Source organism: Artemia sp. Qi Xiang Cuo, chromosome 4 (genome assembly GCF_049724085.1).
Source record: "Artemia sp. Qi Xiang Cuo chromosome 4, ASM4972408v1, whole genome shotgun sequence".
Taxonomy (NCBI): Eukaryota; Metazoa; Arthropoda; class Branchiopoda; order Anostraca; family Artemiidae; genus Artemia; species Artemia sp. Qi Xiang Cuo.
Genome location: NC_142797.1, coordinates 11,493,883 through 11,512,607, shown reverse-complemented (window position 1 = coordinate 11,512,607; position 18,725 = coordinate 11,493,883).

Genomic DNA, 18,725 nt, shown 5'->3' with positions numbered 1-18,725 from the left:
ACAATCGAATGAACCCTTTTTGAATTTTTTACAAGACTTTCTATAAAACTTTATATACCCCAGGACATAACTTATAACCTTAGCCCTCAGGGCTATGGGGGGATGTCATACTCAAAAACATAATTTCCAGGTCCTCCAACTAGGTTCATCAAAATGGCTATATCAAAATTTTAATGAGAAGTGTTTGGGAAATTGATTGGCTTGAGGGGGAGGGCATTTGCTCTCTAATCCCTTTTGACTATTAATAAGGGCGCTAGCCCTCTCAATTCTCAATTGAATGAGCCCTTTTTGAAGTTTTTACGACAACAGTTTTTATAAGAACCTTATATGCCCCCAGGTCACAGCTTACAACCTCTGCCCTGGGGGCTGTCGGGTGTCTATCATCCTCAAAGACATAATTTCCGGACCTTTCAACTAATCTAAACAAAATGGCTATCTCAAAGCCATTTGATTGGATTTGTTTGGGGAAATGGTGGGCGTGAGAGGAGGTTTAGTTATGAAACTTTAGCGTAAAGAGCGAGGCGTTGAGGAGGAGACAGCTCGTATCATATGCGAAATAGTTTCTGTTCGTTTTAAGTGTTATTTTCGCTCCTGACTTTCACTTAAAAAAACTTTGTTTTTGATTTAATTAGTGAATGCAGTCACGTTTGAAATGCACTGCCCCATAGAGAGAAAGTTTTCCTCCAAAAATATAACAAATTGAGTCTTTAAATTGGTCGGTATTGGATGTGATGAATCCAATCACGTCCGAAAACAATTCAGCGGGCCTTAGAGATCGTTATATATTTTTCCCCTCTCAGAATCTCCCATTTTAATATTACGTTGAGACCTGAATGCAGTTTAAACCTTACTTTTCTTATCCAGACTGGATATTTTGCCAGATTGATTGTTGAAATTATTACTTTTCTTTGCTTTGTAAGATGAACCTGTTGGTTTCACAGTGTTGTCGTTTTTTTATATTCTAGCAACGTTTTCCTTAATAACAACGGAAAAAGATTTTCTCCCTTTAAGAAAAGATAATAATAATTTCAGAAACTGATATTTAGTTGGCAGACAAGGGATTATTTGAGGAGAAATCAATGTAAATATTTGTAAAAAGAGTCAATAAAATATGCTGGAGAAGAAAGGAAATAATGGCTTGTAATGGGACTGCATTTCAAGCAGTTACTGGTAGTGAACTGCAAGAATTGAACAACTTATCGTAACCCAACTGAAATACCAAAACAAAAATAGATTCAATAGTTTGTATCAAACAGTTCGTGGTAACGAACTGTAAGTAAGAAGCGACCCGGCTCAATGGTAACCGAAACTCTAAAAAACGGAATTTTGATACCAATAAATACATCAAAAGAATCAAATTTTAATTCTGATTTCAAAATATAAGTTTGATAAAGTTTAACCTTATCCATCAAAAGTTACACGCCTGAGGAAATTTGGCTGATTTTCGGAAAAAGGGGGAAAGACCCCCTAAAAATTATAGAACCTTGATCAAAATCAAACCAATATATTCCTCGTATCAGAGAATCCTACTGCAGAGGTGTCAAGCTCGTATCTGCAAAAATGTGGAATTTTATATTTTTAGACAGAAGGAAGATCACGGATACGTGGTTATTCGTTTTTTTCTCCCAGGGGTGATCGTATCGATCTATTGGTCCTAGAATATCGTGGGAGGGCTAATTAGACAGAAATTAAAAGTTCTAGTGCCCTTTTTAAGTGACCAAAAAAATGGAGGGCAACTAGGCCCCCTCCCACGCTCATTTTTTTCTCATAGTCCCCCGATCAAAATTTTGAGATATCCATTTTGTTCAACATGGTCGAAAATATGATAACTATTACTTTTAGGATGATTTAATCCCCCGAAGTCCCTGGGGGGAGGGCTGAAACTTATTAACTTTACCCAATGTTAACATATATTATTGGTTATTGGGAAGTATACAGACGTTTTCAGGGGGATTTTACGGCCCTTAGCCACTACTCTTTCCATTCTTGAACTATTTAAGATGGCGAAGAAGTTTAACAGCGTTCCCCTCAAGACGATTGACTTCAAGACGCAGGTGCCTGTTACGTAATAAGGGATACTTTCTAGGAGATGCAGATTGTTGTTACGTAATAGGATTTGTTTACTCATGAAAATGGATATAGGTGTATGTTACGTCATAGGAAGTGTTTTCTCCAAGACATTATTCAAAATATTTTTAAGACGTTTCAAGACATTTCAAGATGTTTTTTAAGACATTTTTCTTCGAGACGTTTGTCAAGACGTTTCAAGTCATTTCAAGACGTTATTAATACATTTTTCTTCAAGACGTTTTAAGACATTTCAAGAAATTATTTAACAAATTTTTCTTCAAGATGTTTCTCAAGACGATTAAAAGCATTTCAAAACCTGTTTCTAAGACAGTTTCTTCAAGATATTTTTCAAGACTTTTTAAAAAATTTCAAAACATTTCTAAGACATTTTACTTCAAGACGTTTTTCAAGACGTTTCAAGATATTCCAAGACGTTTTTTAAGACATTTTTTTTCAAGAAGTTTTTAAAGGCGTTTCAAGACATTTCAAGACGTTTTTAAGACATTTTTCTTTAAGACGTTCTTCTGAACATTTCAAGACGTTTCAAGCCGTTTTTAAGACTTTTTTCTTCGAGACGTTTTTCAAGGCGCTTCCAGGCATTTCAAGACGTTTTTGAAGACATTTTTCTTCAAGATGTTTTTCCAGAAGTTTCAAGACATTTCCAGGTGTTTTTTTTTAAGACAACTAGTTCACATGCATTAATGATGCTCGGGAATTTTAGTATTTACCTATAAGACGAAATTTCGATAATGTAGCACAAGATGGTTGATAAAATCAGACAAGATTTTGACAATACCATACAAGATTTTGGTAACAACTGATAATATTTTCATAGTACCAGACACTGTTTTGCTAAAACCATTCTAATTTTTTATAACAACTTGGAAGAGTTAGATAATGCTAGAAAGGATTCTCATAATATCTCACAAGACTTTGATAATCGAAGACAAGTTTTTGTAATATTTAACAATATTTGGTAATATCATGCAAGATTTTGATAATATCACGTAAGGTTTTGATAATCATGATAATAGCAGACATGATTTTGATAGCACTATGTTAAGTTTCGTTAATGGGTAATACGATTCTGATATTATCACATTAAATTTTGGTAATAGCAGACACGTTTTGATTACAGCTGAAAATATTTTGCTTATAACTTGCGATATTAAATGGTAACACCATGCAAAATTTTGTTTTTTCATACAGAATTCTAATTAAACCAGTTGAGATTTTGATAATGTAGTAAGAGATGTTTCATAATATCAGGGAAGATTTTGATCGTATCATACAAGACTTTGGTAATTTTTGGCAAGATTTTGATAATCTTGATAATGATAGACACGATTTGATCGCTCTTTGTTAAATTTTGTAATAGCAGACACGATAACATCATGTCAGATTTGACGATATCAGACACGTTTAGATATTACCAGAAAAATATTTTTGTTAATATCAGGTAGAATTTTTATAATACAATGCATTATTTTGTTAATAATTTGAAAGATTTTGATAATAGTATGTAAAGCTTTGATAATATCATAGAGGATTCTCGTTATACCATGTGGGATTTTGATAATTTAGTACAAGATATTTGATAATTTCTGGCAAGAATTTTTTAATTTCACAGAAGATTTTGGTAATACTTGATAATGTTTTGATAGTACCAGACACGATTTTGCTAGCATCATTCTAGATTTTGATAACAACTTGCAGGATTTATTTAATGCCAGAAAGGATTCTCATATTATATCACAAGAGTGTGAAAATGCAAGACAAGATTTTGTAATATTTTAACATGATATTTAAACATGATTAATAGAAAGTTGCGGTAATATCATGCAAAACTTTGATAATATCATGTTAAGTTTTGATAATATTTGACAAGATTTTGATAATCTTGATAAAAGCAGACACGATTTTGATATCACTATGTTAAGTATTGTTAATAGATAATATGATTTTAATAACACCATATTAGATTTTGGTAATGGCAGGCACGTTTTGAATGTAGCTGAAAATATGTTGCTAATGTTATTTAAGATTATAATGATACCATGCAAGATTTTGGCAATACTTCATAATATTGTGATAGTAACATACACGTTTTCAGTAGAACCATTCTAGATTTTGATAATAACTTGCAAGATTAAATAATGCCTTAAAGGATTCTCATAATTTCTCACAAGACTTTGATTATGCAAGACAAGATTTTTTAATATTTAACAAGGTTTGGTAATATCATGCAAGACTTTGATAATAAGACGATTGACAATATCATGAAAAAATGAGTCTCCTGCTTTGGACTATTGTATGAGACTTGTGCGTCGTGGTCTAAAGCATTTAGTGAATTTATTGATGTGTCAACAGAGACAAAACAAAATGATATTGCAAATTTGTTTGAAGATGAACCAGAGTTGCAATTACTCCTCCAGTTTCTCTAAATAGCCAATAGTCAAAAATCTTGTCCAGGAGTAAAGGAAAATTCGATAAATTTCTATCCAGAAGTGTGAGAGTAAACTTTGAAAAAATTAAGGAAGCGGACAGAAAAAAAATACAGAGAATCTCCTTTCTTTGGGAAAATGGTTAAATCTAAATGATGATGTCCAAATATAGTCTGTGCAAAAGAAAACCTCCAGGAAAAGAATGATTGATGATATCTTGAAAAATGAGTCTCCAGCTGTGGTCCCAAAGCCTTTAGTCAATTTATCGATGTGTTAGTAGAGACAAAACAAAATGATATTGCAAATTTGTTTGAAGACAAACCAGAGTTTCGATTACTCCTCCCTTTTCATTAATAAGCCACTAGTAAACCAGCTTCACAGGGTAGCAAGAGTAACGGAATATTTTTTTAGATAGCGCGTAGTATCAATTCAGAGGTGCAAGAGTCACCAGTGAAAATGTACCACATATGCCCACTCTGTTTATACACCTTGAGCAGCTGGATGCTCTGTGAGAACTGCACTCTTATAAATGAATATGACGAAACAGGTATACTTTGCACTCCATGTAAACTACATAAATGATATGCAGTTCAAATAAAGGATTGTAAATCTTGTATTCTTACATTAGGGGATTCCTATACTCAAACTTTTACTATGATAAGTGTAAACAGTGTGAAAATACCTATCCTGGTATGACATCGAAAAACACGTAGTGAAATTTTAGTTTATATCTAAGAGACTAGTATGATCGTTGTTTTAAATAGTTTTGGGATGAAGAACTATTTTTATTTGGCTTTCACAGAAAATGAAGAAGTGAATGATATTGCAGTGGATAAGCAAATTGAAACACGTTCATTTTATATCAGGAATGAGAGAAACATTATTGACTTTACAAAGATATATAAGAAAGGTGAAGTTACATTATGTTATAAAAGTGCAACACTGACTTTTCACTGCAAGAGGAATATAAAGTGAGTAAATGATCTACCACCGCTAGCTGTTTTCTATGAGAATAAATTTTAAAAAGAAGGAATCTGAAGAAAGTGAAAAGACTTTATATGTGCATTTTTTACTAATAAACAAGTTTATTATAAAACGCTTTATTCTTAGCCTCCAGCATACACGCTTAGAAATTGCCTATCTAGTGAGAAAGATGAAAAGCTTGAATGATATGTAGGTGGGCTTAGAACCAGGTCATATTCCGCCAAGATTTTGCCTTGGAACACATATTTTTTCATATATGGAAAAAAACGTTCGCAGTAAGCCATATAGGATTTTCCGTATAAGTACATCCCCAAAAAGAGAATGGAGGCGGTGGATAGCTAAAACGAATATAAACTACCTTCAAAAAAAGAAAGTGGAGGCTTTCTATAGGATTTTGAGTCAGAAAAAAGAAATTGTAGCTTCTCCATAGGATTTGGGATAGGGAATGATCTACAAAAAAGGAATTGAAGCTGTTGGATAGAATTTGGGGTCAGGAGGCATTGTGCCTCCTTCTATTGTAGTTGGTGAGCTTCTATTTTTTCACTCAATCCCCAAATTTTCTTTCTTTCCTTTCTTGTACCTTTTTTGGATTACCGGATTGTTTGTAAAATCTGTATCTTGCTATAAAAGCAAAATGTAGCAATATAAACAGAAGGCTTTGAACAAGGAAAAATGTTTGCCTTTCAAAAGCGGATTGGTCCCAAGGAAGCTTTCTTAATATATAAATATTTCGAAATTACTAAAAAAATTACCAAAATTTGTGACAAAATATGTCTGTTAGTTTCAAATTTTATGCAGTTTAATCAATTTTTGGGTTTCATTCTCGTTCAAATTTACGAATATTAATTTTATGTTTATATTGGGCAAAACTCAATCTTAAATCAAAACAATTTGGGATAGCGAAGGCCCTGACAGAAAATAACACTAACGTTCTGTTCGTATATTTCATAATAAACAATAAATAAACACTTTTCGGTCCTGTCAAACTAGCAAGCATACGCGGCTACTGCGTGCAGACCTCGTATTACCGATTTTTACCAAAAATCTCCTTTTACATGCTTTTGATGTAGTTTTTAAAACCGCGTCGTCTGGTGGAAACGAAAAAAGTCATCTTTAATACCTTTTTGGGAAAAAAAACACACCTCGTAATAGGTTTAATAATTTTAATCCGTAAATACAAACTTTGGGCTGACAGACTCCATATGCTTTTATTTATATAGGTTGTGCACATAGTCCTAACTGGTCGCTTCAACTTATACGTGGTTCCTTTTCAGGTCAAGTTTTCCCTGTGCCAAGATTACGAATTGTGCCGGCAATCTTTTTATGTAAATTCATCAGTATTACCATCATTTGCCAGAAAAAACTCTAATTTTACAAAGAATAAGAAGGGAGCTTTGTGTGATGGTGAAAAAGCATTTAAAGCTGTGGTTGGTATCGATAATAAATTTGCAAGTTACAGAAAGCTCATTCTGAATTGCCCATTTTCGTACAGTTTAAAGAAAAACTTCGTATATTGACTAATCCCTCTTTTTAAGCAGTCTAGCACACTAGCTGTTTTCTTTCATAGTGAGTCAACATATGGGTTAGGTGCTAGACGTTCGTATGCCCAGCCCTGTCTCCTAATAATAGTCTAACACTCAACAAGAATGTCTAAACTCAAGCAAAATTCACAAGGGTAGTCAGAAATTGAACAATTATTCTGCCTTGGTGCTAAATGTTCACGAAACATATTTAGAAGGGGCTATTCTTTAGATGTCCTCCGAAATCTCGGACGTGTTTAACTCCGTATGGGTGGTATAAAATGTGCAGTTGCTGGATGGATGCAGTTTGGATCACACCCTATTTCGGATCTCAGGACAAAAGAAGAGCTAGCTCTTAATGTACACAAACAAAAATCGTATCAAAATTCGCCAAAGATCTGGTTCTTCAAATGTATTACCTTAAAGGATTTTCAACAGCAAGATTTAAGCATGAAGTCCATAATTTAAGTATGCTCACAGAAGCTGAATCTTAGACTATTCCCGAATAGTATTTTGTCTCTTGTGAGTTGCTGTATGGAATGCCTTACAGGAGGGGAACTGCAGAATAGGAGAAAAGTCTTACTGCCTTTGAAAGTAAATGTCTTCGTCAGATTCTCAGGATCAGCTGGAGAGACCATATCAGCAACGACGAGGTTTGTTCTCACCAAAACCAACCAGACATCACCTCCTTTGTGACCCAACTAAGATGGTGATACTTCAGACATATCCTCCGTATACCAGCTCATACATATCCTAAAATACTCCTCCATTCGCGACTGGAGGGGATCCATCACCGAGGAAGACCAAAGAACACACTCTGTAATACTTACGAGCACGAAAAAAGAGTTATCCAGACGAGTCTCTTCTAAGACTGGGAGTGCATCTACGGAGCGGCTCACTTGAGAGAAGATTGGTGCCCTTTGTACCTCTGGAGGCACTCGAGGAGCTAAGATCTAAGGTAATTGCAAGAGATCAGAAGTAGCTTCTGATCCAAGTTATTTCCAAGACCTGTATCATTCAAGCTTTCAAACAATTATTGAAGCTCTACCGTGGAATTTTCAATATCCTAATGCCACATTATGTATTTAAACTATAATCTGAAGGCTAAATTGAGACCTATTACTAGTAGTTGCTTGTCTGAATAGTTCGGGTTTGATTGCATAAGCTCTCTTACTGGACAAGAGAGAAAGAAACAGCTCCATTGATGAGGTTTGTCCAATGAAAATAAAGCACGCTCGTTTTGTCAAAGTATGCTTTTGACGGTTGACTTTAGTTTTCTAACCACTGGCAACAATCTGTTTCTGTGTTTTCTGCAGTCACTGACATCACAGTCACTTAGTGATTCTATCGAGCAACAGTTTCACTAACTTGTAGCCTTTTAATAAAACCCTCAGACTTTGCAGTGACCTTGAGATTGTGCAAAATTTATAACTACGCTTTGATTGAGACCTAATACTAGCAGTTGTTTATCCAAATTGTTCGGGTTTGATTGCATAATTTCTCCTACTGGACTAGAGAGAAGGAAGCAGCTCCATCGACGAGGTTTGTCCAACGAAGCTAAAGCACGCTCTTTTTGACAAAGTTCGCTTTTGACTGCTGACTTTCATTTTCTAACCACTGACAACCGTCTGTTTCTGCGTTTTCTGCAGTCACTGACATCACAGTCACTTAGTGGTTCTATCTAGCAACGGTTTCACTTACATGTAGCCTTTTAATAAGAACCTCAGACTTTGCAGCGATCTTTAGATTGTGCAAAATTTATTACTACGCTTTTGATGGGCTCCATCTCTTATGTGAAGGTTTTCACTTAGCAGATAATGCCTTACTATAGCTACACCATTTCCTTTCAGGGTAGAGTAGCACCTGGTAGTTCAATCTATGTACCATATTGTCTGATGAAAGAACACTTTTGATTAAAGCCATGAACACTGTATCCATTTCATGGCCCACTGGTTGAAGACCAGCAAAGGTTACATTACCCATATGTTAGGGTACTGTATATATTAGGGTGCAATATCCAGTTTGCTAATATTATGCTACCCCTCTACAGATACTGACATCCACTGACAGCTTCCTTTTGAAAAGAGGTCACACCCTTGAATTTTGTATGTTATTAATTTAGAAAACTTTTTCCACAAAATAAGTTTTTCAAAGAAAAGTAAAGAACTCCATTAAACAAAAAAAGAGCAGAAATAAAATCAAATAATCTACCAAGCTCGAAACTACCACAAATCAGCATCGATAAATAAATGAAACCCGAAACGAAAAGAAATTACAATAAATAACCGAGTCAAACTCAAAACGAGCAGAAATTAACAGAAGTTGGGCCCAAAACCCCTGTGCCTTCCCAAGGCCAGAACAAAATTTGCACTTTCCTGAAAAAAATATCAATGTTTTTACTTTTATAACTTTAATAAATCAAATAATTTTAGCATTTTGATTACTAAATATCAGTATATTTATATTAAACTTACAACACATTAATTTGTATTTTTTTCAGTATAATGAAATTTTTGTTCGGGACTTGGGAAGGCATAGGGGTTTTGAGCCCAACTTATGTTAATTTATGCTCGTTTTGAGTTTGACTCGGTTAATTATTGTAATTTCTGTTCGTTTTGGGTTTCATTTATTTATCGATAATGATTTGTGGTAGTTTCGAGCTTGGTAGATTATTTGATTTAATTTTTGCTTATTTTTTGTTTAATGGAGTTCTTTACCTTTCTTTGAAAAACTTATTTTGTGGAAAAAGTTTTTTTAATTAATTTCTGTTTGTTTTATATTGACATAGTCTTTTCAGGGAAAAAGAAAAAAACACTTTAAATCTTTTCGTTTTTTGAGACTTTATAGTTTGGCCTGCTATTTGTATGCTGGAGAAAAATTTTCCGCCATTTTAACAATATACACAATTTTAAAAATCTGGACACAAATATTACTGTTTAACTTAGTTACATACCTCCTCTAGTTGACCTGAAATGGAAAACTTGATACCATTCGCAAAACAGTCTGTTTACTTTCTTTGATAGCTTTGATACACTTACACTATTTTGATTTGGTTAAATTTTAAGAGCAGAAGAAGCCTCAAAAGTTTGACCATAATACCCTCAGTCGTTCTTGGGATACTGCTGAGATGCCTTATTGGAAATTAGCATTAACATTGTGCATTACGATTTAGTATTGTGGCAAAACTGAGTTTATTAACGTAATAAACACAGAAGTGGGTTAGAGTGGAAGGGGGATTTGTAGCCCTCCTACCACTTTTGACTATCAAGACGAACATCAGCCCTTTCTGTTTCCTGCCGGATCAGTCCTTGATAAACCCCTCACAACAGCATCTTCAGTCCATAACGTCCTGGATTAAACAACAATAACAGCAAAAAATATTACTAATCACTTTTGACTATTAAAAAGGGCACTAGTTTTTGAATTTGCAATCGAATTAACCTATTTTGAAGTTTTTACGACAACGCCTTCTATAAAAACCTTATATGCGCCCAGGGCGTAACTTAAAACCCTGTGGGGGAGTTGTGGGGGAGTATCCTTCTCAAAAACATATTTTCTATCTGGAAATCAACTAGCCTACGCTAAACAAAATGGCTATCTCAAAATTTTGATTGGATGTGTGTCGGTGACTGAGGGACGTGGGGGGGGGGTAGTTGCCCTCCAATCAGTTTCGACTATTAAAAAGGGCACTAGCCCTTTGTTTTTCCAATCAAATGAGCCCCTTTTGAAGTTTCTATGACAACACCTTCTATAAAAACCTTATATACCCCAGAACATAACTTAAAACCCTTGCCCTGAGGGTTTTTGGGGAGTGTCCTCCTCAAAAAAATATTTTCTATTGGATGTGTTTGGGGGAATGATGGGTGTGGGGGAGGGGCTAGTTCCCATCCAATCACTTTCGACTATTAAGATGGGAACTAACCCTTTGAATTTCCAATTTAATGAGCCTGTTTTGAAGATTCTACGGCAACGCCTTCTTATAAATCCTTATATGCCCCCAGGGCATAACAAAAAACCCTTGCCCTGAGGGTTGTGGGGGACTGTCCTGTGGGGGAGTGTCCTCCTAAAATACATATTTTCTATTTGGATATCAACTAGCCTACGCTGAACAAAATGGCTATCTCAAAATTCTCATTGGATGCGTTTGGGGGAATGATGGGCGTAAGGGGCCAGTTGCCCTCCAATCACTTTCAACTATTATAAATGGCACTAGCCCTTTTAATTCCCAATCGAATGAGCCTGTTTTGAAGTTTCTACGACAACGCCTTCTATAAAAAAAAACCTTATATGCCCCCATGGCGTAACTTAAAACCTTCGCCCTGAGGGTTGCGGGGGAGTGTCCTCCTATAAAACATATTTTCTATCTGGAAATCAACTACGCCGAAGAAAATGGCTATCTCACAATTTTGATTGGATGTGTTTGGGGGAATGATGGGCGTGGGGTGGGGGCTAGTTGCCCTCCAATCACTTTCGACTATTAAAAAAGGGCAAACGCCTTTTGAATTTCCAATCGAATGAGCCTATTTTGGAGTTTCTACGACAACACCTTCTATAAAAACCTTTTATGTCCCCAGGGCATAACTTAAAACCCTTGCCCAGAGGGTTGTGGGAGGTTTTCCTCCTCAAAAACCAAATTTCTATCTGGAAATCAACTACGTTGAACAAAATGGCTATCTCACAATTTTGCTTGGATGTGTTTGGGAGAAAGTAGGGCGTGGGGGGGCTAGTTGCCCTCCAATCCCTTTCGAATATTAAAAAGGGCACTAGCCCTTTGAATTTTCAATCGAATGAGACTTTTTTGAAGTTTCTACGACAACGCCTTCTATAAAGAAAACCTTATATGCCCCCATGGCGTAACTTAAAACCTTTGCCCTGAGGGTTGCGGGGGAGTGTCCTCCTCAAAAACATATTTTCTATCTGGAAATCAACTACACTGAAGACAATGGCTATCTCACAATTTTTATTGGATGTGTTTGGAGGAATGATGGGCTGGGGGCTAGTTGCCCTCTAATCACTTTCGACTATTAAAAAGGGCGCTAGCCCTTTGAATTTCCAATTGAATGAGCCTGGTTTGAAGTTTCTATGACAACGTCTTCTATAAAAACCTTATATGCCCCCAGGGCATAACTTAAAACCATTGCCCTGAGGGTTGTGGGGGAGTGACCTCCTCAAAAACATATTTTCTATCTGGAAATCAACTACGCTGAACAAAATGGCTATCTTAAAATTTCGATTAGATGTGTTTGGGGGAATTATTAGCACGACGGGGGGGGCTAGTTGCCCTCCAATCACTTTCGACTATTAAAAAGGGCACTAGAACCCCCGATTTCTAATCGAATAAGCCCCTTTTTATGTCTTTACGACGACCCCTTCTATATGAAGTGCCCTGCTTTAAAGAAAAAAATAATAAACTGTACATTGTGTCAACATTGATCTTATATGCCCTCAGGGCATAACTTAAAACCCTAACCCCGAGGGTTTTGGGGGAGTATCCTCCTCAAAAAGATATTTTCTCTCTGGAAATCAACTACGCTGAACAAAATGGCTATATCAAAATTTGATTGGATGTGTTTGGGGGAATGAAGGGTTAGGGGGGGGCTAGTTGCTCTCCAATTACTTTCGACTATTAAAAAGGGCACTAGCCACTCCAATTTCCAATCAATTGAGCCCTTTTGAAGTTTCTACGACAACTCCTTTGATACGAAGTGCCCGGGTATGGAGAAAAAATCAAAAACACATTTTGCCCATATCGTTCTTTACTTAGGCAGCGCTAGCGCGCTGCCTATGACATTTACCAATGACAGGGTCTCAGTATGTGTAGACTATTTGTTGTTTAAAGTGGTATTCCATTAAACTGTTTTGTTTTGACCAGGGTAAAAAGAGAAACATTTAAGCGAGAACTTAAGAAACGTCAAAACGCTCTAATCAAATGTCAGGGTTGGTTACTACAGAATACTCCAGCAGAGTGACAAAATGGATTTCAAACTCTCCATTGAAAACATTTCCAGTTCAGGAACAATATGAAGGTTCTGTACCACTCGTGCCTTCAGTTAGATTACCGCGAAGCAAAATCAGTTGGGATCTGACAGAGCCAGCCAGAAATGAGTAGGCTTCAGGGAAGAAGAAAGCAAGAGTCAGGATACAGCATATGAATCTTTGGTCTTTGTCCTGCTTACAATCGTTCTTCCAGATATCCGATTATACAGTGTCTCACTTACAGAAGTCTATGTTAATCTTTGGCTTCCAAAGCAAACCAATAAAGCTTTAATGCGTCATCAGAGTTAGTAAATGCTGAACGAATTGACTGTTAATTTTATGTAATTTGAACACAAATAATGAACAGGGATAGCAAATGGATCAAAAGAAAAATGTTTTTTGGAGAATGTTCTCTGCTTGAATTTGCATAGTATGGGACGAGACTGAGGGGCAGTTCTCGTGTGTTATTTACAGGTTAGAACACCTGCTACGGTCATACTAAAACGCTGAGTCAATAATTATGTGGAGCGAAGGATGTTACCGAAGGATCTATATCGGAACAGGAACGGAACTCTTTTTAATGAACTTGTCAATTTTGCTATTATACGTGGAGTTACAGTAATACAGAAGTATCATAGGCAGCGCAGTAGCGCTGCCTAAGTAAAGAACGAAGTTTGCACAATGAATTTTTTTTCCTTTAGACCAGGGCACTTCGCATCGAAGGAGTTGTCGTAGAAACTTCAAAAAAGGCTCATTCGATTCGAAAATGGAATGGCTAGTGCCCTTTTTTAATAGTCGAAAGGAGATTAGAAGGCAACTAGCACCCATTCCACGCCAACTATTTCCCCATACACATCCAATCAAAATTTTGAGATAGCCATTCTATTCAGCGTAGTTGAAAGTTGATGTTTGAGGATGATAACCCCTCAGAGCCCTCGGGGCAAGGGTTATAAGTTATATCCTGGGGGCATATAAGGTTTTTATAGAAAGCGTTGTCTTAGAAACTTCAAAAAGGGTTCATTGGATTGAAAATTGAGATGTGTATTGCCCTTTTTCATTGTTAAAAGTGATGGGAGGATAATTAACCCCCCTCTCACGCCCGCCTTTCCCCCAAACACATACAATCAAAATTTTTAGATAGTCATTTTGTTCAAAGTAGTTGAAAGTTTCGCAAATTAGGTCTTTAAGGGTGACAACCCATCCCCAGCCCTCAGGGAAAGGGTTATAAGATATACCCTGGAGGCATATAATGTTTTTATAGAAAGTATTGTCGTAGAAACTTCAAAAAGGGCTCATTGGATTGGAAATTGAAATGGCTAGTTTCCTTTTTAATTGTCGAAAGCTATTGGAGGGCAACTAACCCCTCTCTCTCGCCCACCATTTATCCAAACACATCCAATAAAATTTTGAGATAGCTATTTTGTTCAAAGTAGTTGAAAGTTCTGGAGAATTGGTCTTTCAGGATGATAACCCCCTCAGAGCCTTCAGCCCAAGGGTTGTAAGTTATGCTCTGGGGGCAAAGAAGGTTTTATTAAAAGATTTGTCGTTAAAACATGGAAAAGGGCGCATTCGATTGGCAATTCAAAGGGATTGTGCTCTTTTCAATAGTTGAAAGTGATTGGAGGGCAACTAACCCCCCTCTCATGCCCACTTTTCCCCAAACACATCCAATTAAAATTTTTAGATAACCATTTTGTTCAACGTAGTTGAAAATTTTGAAAATTAGGTCTTTAAAGATGACAACCCCCCATAGCTCTCAGGGAAAAGGTTGTAAGTTATGCGCTGGGGGCGTATAAGGTTTTTTATAGAAAACGTTGTTGTAGAAACTTTAAAAAGAACTTATTCAATTGGAAATTGAAATGGCTAGTGCCCTTTTTAATAGTTGAAAGTAATTGGAGGCAATTAACCCTCCTCTCTCTCACGCCGTTTCCCCAAACACATACAATCAAAATTTTGAGATGGCCATTTTTTTCAACATGGTTGAAAGTTCTGGAAATTAGGTCTTTGAGGATAACATCCCCCCCCCCCTACAGCCCTCAGGGCAAGGGTTGTAAGTTATGCCTTGGGGGAATATGAGGTTCTTATAGAAAGAGTTGTCGTAGAAACTTCAAAAAGGGCTCACTCGATTGGAAATTGAAAGGGCTAGAGCCATTTTTAATAGTCGAAAGTGAATGGAGAGCAACTAACCCCCCTCTCACGTCCACTGTTTCACCAAACACATTCAATCAAATTTTTGAGATATTCATTTTGTTCAGCGAAGTTGAAAGTTCTGGAAATTAGGTCTTAGAGGATGACAACTCTCCCTCCCCCCAAAAAAACCCTTAGGGCAAGGGTTGTAAGTTATGCCCTGGGGGAATATAAGGTTTCATAGAAAGTTTTGTCATAGAAACTTCAAAAAGGGCTCATTTGATTGGAAATTGAAAAAGCTATGACCCTCTTTAATAGTTTAAACTGAATGGAGAGCAACTAGCCCTGATATCACGCCCATTATTTCCCCAAACACATTCAATCAAAGTTTTGTGATAGCTATGTTGTTCAACGTAGTTGAAAGTTCTAGAGGAATTGTATTTGAGGATGGCAGACCCCCCAGAGCCCACAGGGCAAAGGTTGTAAGTTATGCCTTGGGGCATATAAGGTTTTTATAGTTAGTGTTGTCATAGAAACTTCAAAAGAGACTCATTTAATTGGAAATTGAGAGGGTTAGTGTCCTTTTTAATGGTCGAAAGTGATTGAAGGGTAACTAACCCCCCCTCTCACGCCCACCATTTCCCAAACACATCCAATCAAAATTTTCAGATAGCCATTTCATTCAACGTGGCTGAAAATTCCGAAAATTAGGTCTTTGAGGATGACAATCCCCCAGAGCCCTCGGGGCTAAGGTTTTAGATTAAGCCCTGGGTTTTTATTGAAAGGTTTTAAAAACCCTAAGGTTTTTATTGAAATCTCTGTCGTGGAAACTTGAAAAAAGACTCACTCGATTTGAAATTCAAAGGGCTAGTATCTTTTTTAATAGTCGAAAGTGATTGGAGGCAACTATACCCACTCTCACGGTTATTTTTAGTATGTTTATTTTTTAATATAATTTTAATAAAACACGTCACAGTCAGCATAACAAAAATAAAACATTCCAGTGTTCGAACCTTTTTAATAGTCGAGTATGACAACCCCCTCACAGCCCTCAGCACTAAGATTGTAAGTTATGCTCTGGGGGCATACAATGTTCTTATAGAAAGTGTAGTCGTAAGAATTCAAAAGGGGCTCTTTCAATTGGAAATCGAGAGGGTCATTGCCCTTTTTAATAACTGAAGTAATCGGAAGGAGAATCGCTTCCCCCCATGCCCATCATTTCCACAAACATTTGCGATCAAAATTTTGATATTGCAATTTTTTTCAACGTACTTGAAAGGTCTGGAAATTATGTCTTTGAGGATGACAACCCTCCCCCCATAGCCCTCAGGACAAGGGTTGTATGTTATTCCTTGGAGGAATATAAGTTTTTTTATAGAAAGTTTTGTCGTAACTGTTTCAAACAGGGCTCATCCGATTGGAAATTGAGAGACTAGTGCCTTTTTATTAGTCGAACGTGATCAGAGGGCAAACTTTGATATAACGATTTTGTTCAGCTCATCAGCAAGGTCTGGAAATTATGTCTTTGAAGATAACAAATCCACCTAGCCCTAAGGGAAAGGATTGTCAATTATACCCTGGGAACAAATTGGGTTTTTATATAAAGTGTGGTCATATAAAGCTTCGGAGGGGGCTCATTGAATTGGTAACCAGACGCTCTAGTGCCCTTTTTAAGAGCCAAAGCGATCAGAGGCCAGCTACCCCCTCCACCTTAGACACCTGTCGTATTGTCCCGAACTGCATCTAATAGAAATTTTGAGATAGCCACTCTGTTCAAAATAGTATAAATATCATATAACAAGGGCTTGAAACAAACCCCAGAGATTAGGGGCAAGGGTTGTAAGTTTTGCCCAGCGGGTATTTAAGGTTCTTATGGAAGGGATGGTTGTTTAACTCGAGGCTCAGTCTTTCTCCCTGAAAAATACCATGTCAATATAAAACGAACAGAAATTAATCAAAAAAACTTTTTGCACAAAATAAATTTTCAAAAAACAGTAAAGTAAACTCCAATAAATCAAAATGAAAAAAGATAGGATCAAATAATCTAAAGGTAAAGGTAAAGGATGCGGCACTAGACCCTTAAGGTCCAAACCGGCGGTGCTGATCTCCGTTTCGTGGCCCTTCAGCCACGAACAACTACCACAAATCAGTATCAATAAATAAATGAAACCCAAAAAAAACAAAAATTAAAATAAGTCAAACTCAAAACGAGCAGAAATTAATCTGAGTAGTGTTCTAAACCTATGCTTTCTAAAAGGTAGAATACAATTTGTACTTTACTGAAAAAAAAGTCTTTTAAATGTTTTCACTTTTATAACTTTAAGAAACAAAAAATTAATTAAAATTTTAAGGAAGAAATATCAGCATATGTATATTAAAATGACAATGCACATTTTTTCAGTAAATTTATTTGAATTTTTCTAGCAAAGTACAAATTATATTCTAGCTTTTAGAAAGCATAAGTTTAAATGCATAGGTTCAAATGATATTCATTTATTCATCGAGTGTTGTGTGTGACAACACAACACAACAGCATTCATACCCTATTAAGGGTATGAATGCTGCAAAAGCGTACAAGGGTATTGAAGTTAAGTGATGCATCTTGATTATAAGCAGTTTTTGTTTCCTTAGCATGCCCAGAATGATTTCGTTTTAAATAAAAATTATTTGAAAAAAACTACGTTTTCTAAAGAGTTAAAGAGGCTGAGTTACAAGGTCGAACCTTAAAACGTACAGGGATTAGGAGGCACAGTTGGGGGCTACCACCCCCAAACCCCCGCTTTCACAGCCTTTAAATATAAAAAAAATTTCTTTAAACTGAAAGTAAGGAGCGACATTAAAACTTAAAACGAACAGAAATTATTCCGTATATGAAAGAGGCTGTGCCCTCCTCAACGCCTCGCTCTTTACGCTAAAGTTTGACTTTCTCACAACTCTTTTTTTAAACAATAAAAACTTTAGCGTAAAGAGCGAGGCGTTGAGGAGGGCACAGCCTCTTTCATATACGGAATAACTTCTGTTCGTTTTAAGTTTTAATGTCGCTCCTTACTTTCAGTTTAAAGAAATTTTTTTATATTTAAAGGCTGCGAAAGCGGGGGGTTTGGGGGTGGTAGCCCCCCAACTGTGCCTCCTAATCCCTGTACGTTTTAAGGTTCGACCTTGTAACTCAGCCTCTTTAACTCTTTAGAAAACGTAGTTTTTTTCAAATAATTTCTGCACGTTTTTGTACAGTTTATTACTTATTATTGCTTGACTAACTGTTAGCTGATCGTGTCAGGAGTTAAAGTTGGGGGGCTGCCGCCCCCCAAACCCCCGCTCTTGAACATTCTTGTGTTAAGGCTTTTAATTCCTGAATACTCAAATCACGTCGTACAGGGTGCCTCCTAATCCCTGTACGTTTTAAGGTTCGAACTTGTGACTCAGCCTCTTTAACAGCCCCCCAACTGTGCCTCCTAATCCCTGTACGTTTTAAGGGTCGACCTTGTAACTCAGCCTCTTTAACTCTTTAGAAAACGTAATTTTTTTCAAATAATTTAAAAAAGAAACTGAGTTTCTTTTCAAAGTATATAAAAAAGTTGCTCTGATGGTGAATCGAACCGGGGCT